The following is a 9,353-nucleotide window of genomic DNA, read 5'->3' on the forward strand; positions in this document are numbered from 1 at the left end:
TTTCATATAGTTTCAACGTAACCTCCATACTCATATATTCTATGTCTCTGCTAATAAATTGAAGATTCCATATGCCCTCTTAACCATCTACCCTGCTTCATTCAGGGACCTGTATTCACTGCAAGGCCTGTCGCCTTCTCTACACTTTTCAGTATCCTTCCATTGATTGTGTAATTATTTTCCGTGTTTGACTTCTCCAAATGCATCGCCACATACTTCCCCAATTTAATTTTCCACTTTTCCGCCCATGTGAACGGTCCATTGATATCTTCTTGCAGTATAGAAATGCCCTCCTCAAATAAATCACCACCAGTCTTTGTGTCGTCTCCAAACATCTTGTTCAAGCACCCCCCTGCCCCTCCCCCCCCCCACCCCTATCTACGTTTAATGTTCAATTATAAATCCCTCCCAGAAAAAGCAGGGGACATGCTACAGATCCCCGTGGAGCTCCATGGGAAAGAGCCTTCCAGCTGCAAAAAAAGACACTGTTAGCAATTGCCATTTGTTTCCTGTCACTGAGCAAATGTTGTACCCAGCTTCCTATATTCCACTGGATGCCAATTGTTTGTCTTATTTACCCAGCCTACCAAGTGGGACCTGGTCAACAGCCTTGCTATAATATATGCAGATCATATCAATAGTCCTAATCTCATCAATCGCCCTTGTTACCCTCTCATATAATTCAATCAAATTAATCCAATGTTATCTGCCTTTCCTAAATCTACGTTGGCTGTCCTTGATTAAGCCTACTGTCCTGCCCCGAATTCCAATTGAAATTGGAAGATGCTGGTCAGAACATCCTTTATTTCCCCCCTGCCATCATCTTAACATTTCATTCGGCCTGGCAATGTATACATTTTCAAGAATGCCACTCGGCTTATTATTTCTCTCTCTCTTGTTTACCATATCAAATAATTTATGCCCCTCCTCCTTAACAATTGAATCTGCATCGCCCCTCAACTGTGCAGATAGATGCAATGCATTCATTAAGAACCAGATCCACATCTTCGATCACTATCCATATGTTGCAACTCCTTTTGGCCATCTAGAAAATAAACCATACTGCTGTGAATAATGTTACCAGTACTAACAAAAATTTACCATTACGAATAACCCTCATTAGCACCCTAAAAAATCGTCTTAATTATGATAAACCTACTAGAAAAAAGCCGCCTTCATTTGCTGAAATACAGATCTGCACGTAACAGCAACATTTAGGCACGGACGGGGATTGAACCCGTGCTCTTTGGTTTACGAGACCAACGCCTTTCCACTTGGCCACCGCGCCTTAGTATTTGACTGCTCCTTTGTGCATATAGAGAGTGAGTGCAGTACGAGTGCCCTGTCATTTAGACAGTAACCTTCCCCTTTTGCAAATGCAAATACAAGCCATGCGTAAGGCTATCGCATCTATTTCTACCTATCTTCAGTCATTGGAACAACAATAATCCAGTATTGTACAATTGAATTGGATTTCCGCCTGGCAATATCAATTGCATATTGCAAAACATAAACTTCGTAGAGTCAGACTTTCACAATACAGAAAGAGGCCTTCAACTCGTCTCTGCGCCGGATATTCCAACCATCTGACATCCAAGTGCAGGTCATTTTTTTAAAGACAGGGTCTGGCAATCCCTTAGCCATTGATACATCGCATCAGAGAAATCAAAAAGAAACTCAGAGAGAAGCATCAGAGCAGAGATAAGTTGTTTGGCCCCTCGAGCCTGTTCTGCCTTTCAATATGCTTGTGGTCTATCATCTGCTTCAACTACATTTCCCTGCTCACTCCCGGTATCCTTATCACACTGAACTCTGTCTTTCTCTGTCTTGAATATATTTTAAAATTTGTGTCCGGGATTCAGGCATTCCTGAGAAGGGCAGCATTGGTTTCCAATCCATAATTACAGTTGAGATGAGTGGCTTGCCACTTACCAGATTTCCGAGTCAACCACATTGGTTCCAAAGTGGGTTTTCAATCTCAAAGGCACGTCTCTAAACATGACATATGGACGTAATTCCCATATTTGCTGTCTCTAGCATTCTGCCTTGGAAGCTGCATGTGCTGAACCACTCTTGAGAGAGGTTTGTCCTTACCTTGCCTTCTCCATAGACCGTGAGACTTCATTATATTCTTTAAATTTGAAAATAAAATTAGCAACGGTTAAACCACATCAGTTAAAGTGATCTTTTGTGAAAGATTGAAACCTTAATACATCCTTAATACAGCTCAATACTTCACATGCACCATTGTAATTTTGAAAAAAAGATGCTTACTAATTAGGGTAGTCTATGAATGACAATATATGCCGAAATGCTTAATTATCCCTTGCCTGTGCAAAATTAAATAAATATATATTTTGGAGGAGCACGCGGTCCTTACACCAGTTTCAGTCTTACTGAAACACCGATGTGGAACATCAAGGTGAAAAAAAAACTAAATCAAATTTCAACTTAAGATGCCGCAGTCTGGCATAAACTGATAGAAGTCACTTGATGAGTATTGTGACATTTCTTCACGCCCGTCAGATATAGTCTCATTATCCTGTTGAATGATTAATTATTAATTGCCGCCAAGCAGCATATTTGCTTCTGAAAATTAACAGTAACGTGCGGAGTTTCATTTATTATGCTTTCGATTGTTGTTGGAAACTTCTATAGTTCTATGATTTCGAAACATTGCTTAACATTTTTTCAGTACTTAATCCTCATTTTTGTTTCAATCTCTGCCCACAATCTGGCATTGGATTCAGTATTCCAGTTTACTGCTGCTACTAAAGTTTGTATGAATAAGTCGTCAGAGGACTACTTGAAGTATTCTCACAGAACTCAGATGCTGGTTGAGAATTGCTGCGTCCTGTTTATGCCCAACGTGCAGCAAGTCACCACGGCGACATTTAACGTACGTCAGCGACATTTTGTCTGCCAGCGCAGTATTTTCTGGCCAAATTATTTTGAAATCAATTAAAGATATTTGCGAAAACACAATGTTTGCAGTTGTTTATAGTTTTATAAACAATTGATGTTCTGTCATTGCTGTGAATTCAACAATTCTGCTGCATTCAATTTAATAGAAATGTAAACGCGCTAAAATTCATCACATCATTCGTATCATAGTCATGCTTGGTGCAATTGGGGCGGCATGGTACTACAGTGGCCAGCACTGCTGGCTCACAGCGGGTAAGATCCCCGGCTTGGGTGACTGTGTGGGGTTTGCACGCTCTTCCCGGGTCTGCGTGTGTTACCTCCGGGTGCTCCGGTTTCTTCCTGTAGTCCAAGAATGTGCAGGTTAGGTTGGTTGGCCGTGCTATTTTGTCCCTTATTGTCAGGGGGACTCGCTAGGGTAAACGCATGGGGTTCTGGGGATAGGGCCTAGGTGGGACTTTGGTCGGTGCAAACACGATGGGCCGAATCGTCTCCTTCTGCGCTGTAGGAGTCTCCGTTTCTATAATTAAATACATTTCAATTCCGCCAATTACATTCAGTTAGCTTTGGGGCATTGTAGCATTGTAGCACAGAAGATTCCAGAACTCCGGCTGTTTTTTTCTTATTTAAGTGACAAAAACACATCATTTAGCTTGAACAACATGTTTTCCTTCTCCAACTGTCTTCTCACATGCCTCTCATTTCATTTCAGTCGGTGAAAGTATCCCCAATCATACATTGCCGTCAATTATTGGAGAATAGTTTACATCTGCTTTAATGACATCCATTTTCGGAAACCGACAAGCATCGACGAATGACGAATTGAATTTCGTTAGATGCGTGTAAGAAATGTAACCAATTTAAAACAAATTTGGGTGTTTTATTTTCAGCTTCATTATTAATATTATAAGAGAACGTATGATGAATATAACTTACAACAATGCTATAAAATTTTCCAGGCAATATCTGCCATTTTGATGTCCAGGTCTTTCTATCTGCGCATGCGTACATTTTGAACACATTTACTTTCAGAATTCCTGGTTCTCGATGCTTGTCGGTTTCCGAAAATGGATGTTTGGCGAACTGAGGCATGATTGCATTGCTTTACTTTCTCAAATTTCATAAAAAGCAAATATGATATGCAATTTCCCAATTAAATAGACTATTACAGAATGAAGAGTACTTTCGAAAATAATATTTGTGTCGAATGCAATTTGCTCAGCTATTTCTTTTAAAAGCTTGGACGTCATCTGGTCATGGGGATTTGTACTCTTTCTGGACATTACTTTCTTCATTTCTGTTCGGTTTTTTTTGTACAAACTTTGGTTAGACACGATTCAGTTTTCAACATTCCTTGAGATCAATTGGTATGCTCATGCTGTACCATAACTATTGATGCAAAGACTACTTCATTTAGAATATCGTCGTTATGGGTTTCCGGGATCAACGTTTTGCTGGATCATCCTATTTTCCTTCATATAATTGTTACATTAACGTCCATTTTAATATATTTTGCAAAGGAATACCACAATCGCTTTCTTTTGTACCTGCCACTAACTCTCTTGCCAAATTTTGTTCTTCGTTGTATCGCCCCCAATTGCCAGGATGTCTATTTTATATTTTAATTTTGTTTTTCTTTCAGGTTGATATAGTCCCTACAGTTTGCACCGTCCATGCCTATATGTTTTGAAAAATATGACACATCAGGGAAGTGTATAAACTTTATATTAAATACTTTGCGCACTAGCTAATGATACTCTGTTACGATATCCCTTGGCAAATTTGTCTTTTTTCCCAGGGGCCAAATTTATTAAACCACAACAGAACATGCTGGAAAATCCCAGCAGGTCTGACAGCGTCTGCGGAGGGAAAATAGAGCCAACGTTTCGACTCTGCATGACCCTTCGTCAGAGCAGACCAAGAGCAATGCAGACCAAGGCCAAGGGTCATCTAGACTCGAAACGTTGGCTCTATTCTCGCTTCACAGATGCTGCGAGACCTACAGAGATTTTCCATCATTTGCTGTTTTTGTTTCAGATTCCAGCATCTGCAGCATTGTGCTTTTAATATATTAAACCAATTCGCCTTTTGTAAACTCTGACCATGAATGCATTCCGCCATTTATTGCGGCCTGGCTTGTTTTTTTTTCTAACCTAATTGCACATAGAAAATCTCAACTTGTTGGTATATCTTCCCATATCTTTGAAGTAATCGTACTATTATTTGTTAAATCTACACCCCTCCATTCCAGCTTCGTTATCTAGTCTATTGGTGTCATAATTAATTGTATTATACAATCGTATTGAATTCCTACTCCTGACGCCCCTGAAGAAATTCCACAGTAATATGAGGTACACGTTTTATAACAACAAATCATGGTTTCCAACCCGGATGACTTCATCAGCAATCCTCCCCTGATCTATTCACTCGTTTAATTTTGGAGAGATTTTACGCCTAGTTACAACTAGGGATCAAGAAGGTGCCAGATGATTTTATGCTTTACTTTTTGCAGAGCCGTTTTCTTTTCACCTCCCCAAGGCTTAAATTCCATTTGATTTTCTGCGATCCATTTTCCCCAAGACCTACAGGCGCAAACTATGACATTGTGAAGAAAAGAGTCTTGGAACACACAGTAATACTTAGTTGTGTTAAACAACCACACCCGTTCCTGAACGACTCACTTCAGTCAGATGAGATGCATTGTAGCCAGCATAAAATGTAGCTGATGGGAACCAATTATGCAGGAACAAGGGGTAGTCTATAACGAAGAGATGTTTCTGGCACAGTTAAGGCACACTGAAACAATAAGGAACGACAGGAGAAGTAAAGCCACGACTCTTCCGAAGTAAAGGGGAGGTAGAGATTTTGATGGAACAAAGAAGAGGAGGGACTATGTATATGACATGAATTCTTGCTGTGACAACCAAGCAAAATATAATAAGTTGAGATCGACACGAAGAAGAATACAATACTTGTTAACAGCGAACATGAGAATAGCATCTCATTTACAGCAGAAAGTAAGATAAAAATAATCTGTAGCATGTAAATTTTAAGCGGGTAGCCAGAGAACGTTTGTAGGGTTTGTGATACACACTTGCATGTGGCAGAGTTTAATACTTTATGAGTTGTCTCTATCAGTGCTTCCAAAGGAACATGATACTGACAAGATGTGATAGAAATTGAGGCAGCCAATAAAAGGATGGGGTGCAAATTGATAGACGGGATCTGAAGTAAAGTTCATTTATTAGTGTCACAAGTAGGCTTATATTAACACTGTAATGACGTGACTGTGAAAGTCCACGGGCGCCTGTTCGGGTATACCGAAGGAGAATTTAGCATAGCCAATGCACCTAACTAACACGTCTTTCAGACTGTTGGAGGAAACCGGAGCACCTGGACAAAACCCACGCAGATTCGGAGAGAATGTGTAGATTCCGCACAGACAATGACCTAGGCTGGGAATCAAGAACGGCCCCCTGGCACTTTGAGACAGCAATGCTAACCATTGTTATACCAGAACATCTGACAACTGTTAGTGTGGTTAAGCACGTCTGTCATGAATAATTACACTCCAGTTTGCTAATGGGAATGGGAGCCGAGATAATCGAAAACCATCCAAAATCCTTCAATATTTTCCAGATACTGGGATTGAGCTGCATGGTTGGAAAACGTCAAATGTGACATCCTTTACGCTTAATGGTTTCAAGGACATACACTGTTACTGCGGGCCGGTAGGTTTCGTATCAGTAGTGGAAATGAATTTAGAAATGATAATAATGGGAATAAAATCAAAGAAGATGGCATGGAGCAATGAATGATATCGTGCACTAACCGTTAAATGATATTTCATATATGAGTAATCTAAAAAAATGAAGATGCACAGGAGAAAAAAAAAGCGAGGTAGGGAATTAAGTGGATGTTGACTGTATCTTTTCTTTACAGGGTTTGAGATGATACAATATTAACGGTTGGCTAAAAACAATTTGCTTCGCCGAGAGGCATTGCTAGGGCAACTATTCTCGCTAATATGGAAATAAATGACATGGCTATTGGAACACAGATTAAATTTCAACTTTCCCAACGGTACAGACTTAATGGTGTGACAATCAGTGAGGATGAAAACGATTGATTCCAATCATACCGAGACAGGCGACTGGAACGTGTAGGCAAGTGAATTATTGAGCTCAATACAGAGACATCAAAGTTGCGGTGACTTGGAAGAAGTGTTCAGAGATGCAATGTAGGCTCAATGCTACAGTTTTAAAGAATAATTGTTAAATGGACATGCAGGACAAATAGAGAGCATTTGGAAAATGGAATTGCATCGTGGGCTTCAGAAATAAATATATTTTGGTAAAGGTATAGGTATGTCTCAATCATGGAACATGTTCAGGACAGTAATCGGTAAATTTCTGGAGACTAATGAAATCATGGGATAGTGGAGAGCACGGGAAAGCTCCATTCAGGTAGGTAATCAGCCATGATCTAACTGAATGGCTGAACGCTCGCCATGCTAACTAGCCTACTCCACTGCCTATGCTCCTACACAAGCAAAAATAACAGGAAAGTTATGTTAAACATATTATACAATCTGGTAGCAGCCCAACCATTGAAATACTGCCGAATTCTACTCAACACACTCAGAAGGCCATGGCCAGCATTGAGACCATGTCCAGGAGATCGACCACAGTGGTTTCAGTGGAGGGGGTACAAGGATTCGATAAGTTTGGATGTACCTGATCTTTCACCTTGCAGCAAAAGAGCTTGGGCTGTTCGTGGTGTGAAAACAAACATGATCGGTTTTGAAAAGTTAGGCAAATATAAGCGCTCCCAAATCGCTCCTAAGACGCTCCTGATTCTATAAGGAGGAAGAGGGTAGGTGGGGGATAAACGTTGAAGTTCGGGTCTAGGATATATATGTGCAGAGCCTCTGGGGGTAGACCATGGCATGGTATGTGAGACGGTACGTTCTCTATGCAGCGGGCAGTAATGACCTGCAAATTGTTGTCTCTGAGAGCGATTGAATATGAGACCCTTGCTTTTATCAGTTTTACATAGTGTATAAGAACAAGGTGGCAATGTTGACGTTGTACAAAGCTTTAGTTGGGCCACAGCTGGAGTACTGCGTGCAGTTCTGCTCACTTCATTATAGGAATGATATCATAGTACGAGAGGTGGTACAGATGATTTTCACCAAGATGTTGCCTGGGATAGAACATAGAACATTACAGCGCACTACAGGCCCTTCGGCCCTCGATGTTGCGCCGACCAGTGAAACCAATCTAAAGCCCCTCTACTCTACACTATTCCAATATCATCCATATATTTATCCATTAACCATTTGAATGCTCTTAATGTTGACGAGTCCACTACTGCTGCAGGCAGGGCATTCCACGCCCTTACTACTCTCTGAGTAAAGCCTTTTGAGCTATAAGCAAGGCGCAGATAGGCTTGGAATGTTTTCTTTAAAGCAGAAAAGGCTGTGGTGGGGGAGTGTGCATACCTGAGGTGTATGGGATTATCAGGATATGGAAAGGTGAATAAGAAGCAGCTGTTCGCCTTAGTTCAGGGGTCAATCGAGTGGTATAGTTGTGGGTAAAGGGCAGGTAATTCAGAAGGGAGTTGATTCCATTTCACTCAGCAGGTAATGGTCACCTGCAATGTACGTTCGAAGGCAGTGGAGGCTGGTAACCTTCTAATCATTAAAAACCATTTGGACGACCACATGAAACATCATGACATTCAAGGATATGGGACAAGTGCTGGAAATAGAAATAGTGCTCCTTTACTGCCAGGTATTTTCGTTGAATACTCGATGGGCGAAGGACATTTTCTGCGTTGTGGGACTCTACGACTCTATGGACTTCAAAGGGAACCAGCGCACTCGAGGCCCTTCGGCCCTCGATGTCAGAGGATCTTCCATGCTTTGCCCAAATCAGGGACAAGGCTCGAAAGACCTAAAAACGAACTGCAGTTCTTATTTATATTAGTGTATCAGGATGAATAAACTGATTCAATGACGCACAGTACACGCGCTTTTTTAAGGAACTGCATGAAGTCGAAAAACACAACGTGCAACCACGGTTGTATTTGTTTGAACTGTGAACTCATGGCAAAGTATAATGACAAGATTCCAAAAATAAGCGGAGTTGAACAAGCAACGGATTGCGAGAGAAGCGTCAGAGAATGGACCAGCAGGAAATGGCGAATTGAGAATTTTCCTATCCTGCAAAAACATTTTACTTTTGGATTGATGAAATCAATTTAAATAATCGTATCTGTGTACGATGTTAGCCATCCACTGCCAAGGTGTGTGTCAGTCTAGTTTAGCCAGATAAATCTGTAATGAAATGCAGGTGAATTGAAATGGAGGAATACAATAATATAGAAACATAGAAAACTACAGCACAAAACAGGACCTTCAGCCCCAC

At 40.8% G+C, this 9,353-nt stretch overlaps 1 non-coding gene across 1 annotated transcript; it reads right to left on the minus strand.

Moving 5' to 3' along the window:
• Nucleotides 1–1,216: 1,216 nt before the first annotated feature.
• On the minus strand, nt 1,217–1,288 carry trnat-cgu (transfer RNA threonine (anticodon CGU)). Its single transcript has one exon. It is a non-coding gene; the product is annotated as a tRNA-Thr (tRNA).
• Between the last annotated feature and the right edge of the window lie 8,065 nt (nt 1,289–9,353).

The sequence above is a fragment of the Mustelus asterias genome, chromosome 8 (genome assembly GCF_964213995.1).
Source record: "Mustelus asterias chromosome 8, sMusAst1.hap1.1, whole genome shotgun sequence".
NCBI classification, from domain to species: Eukaryota; Metazoa; Chordata; class Chondrichthyes; order Carcharhiniformes; family Triakidae; genus Mustelus; species Mustelus asterias.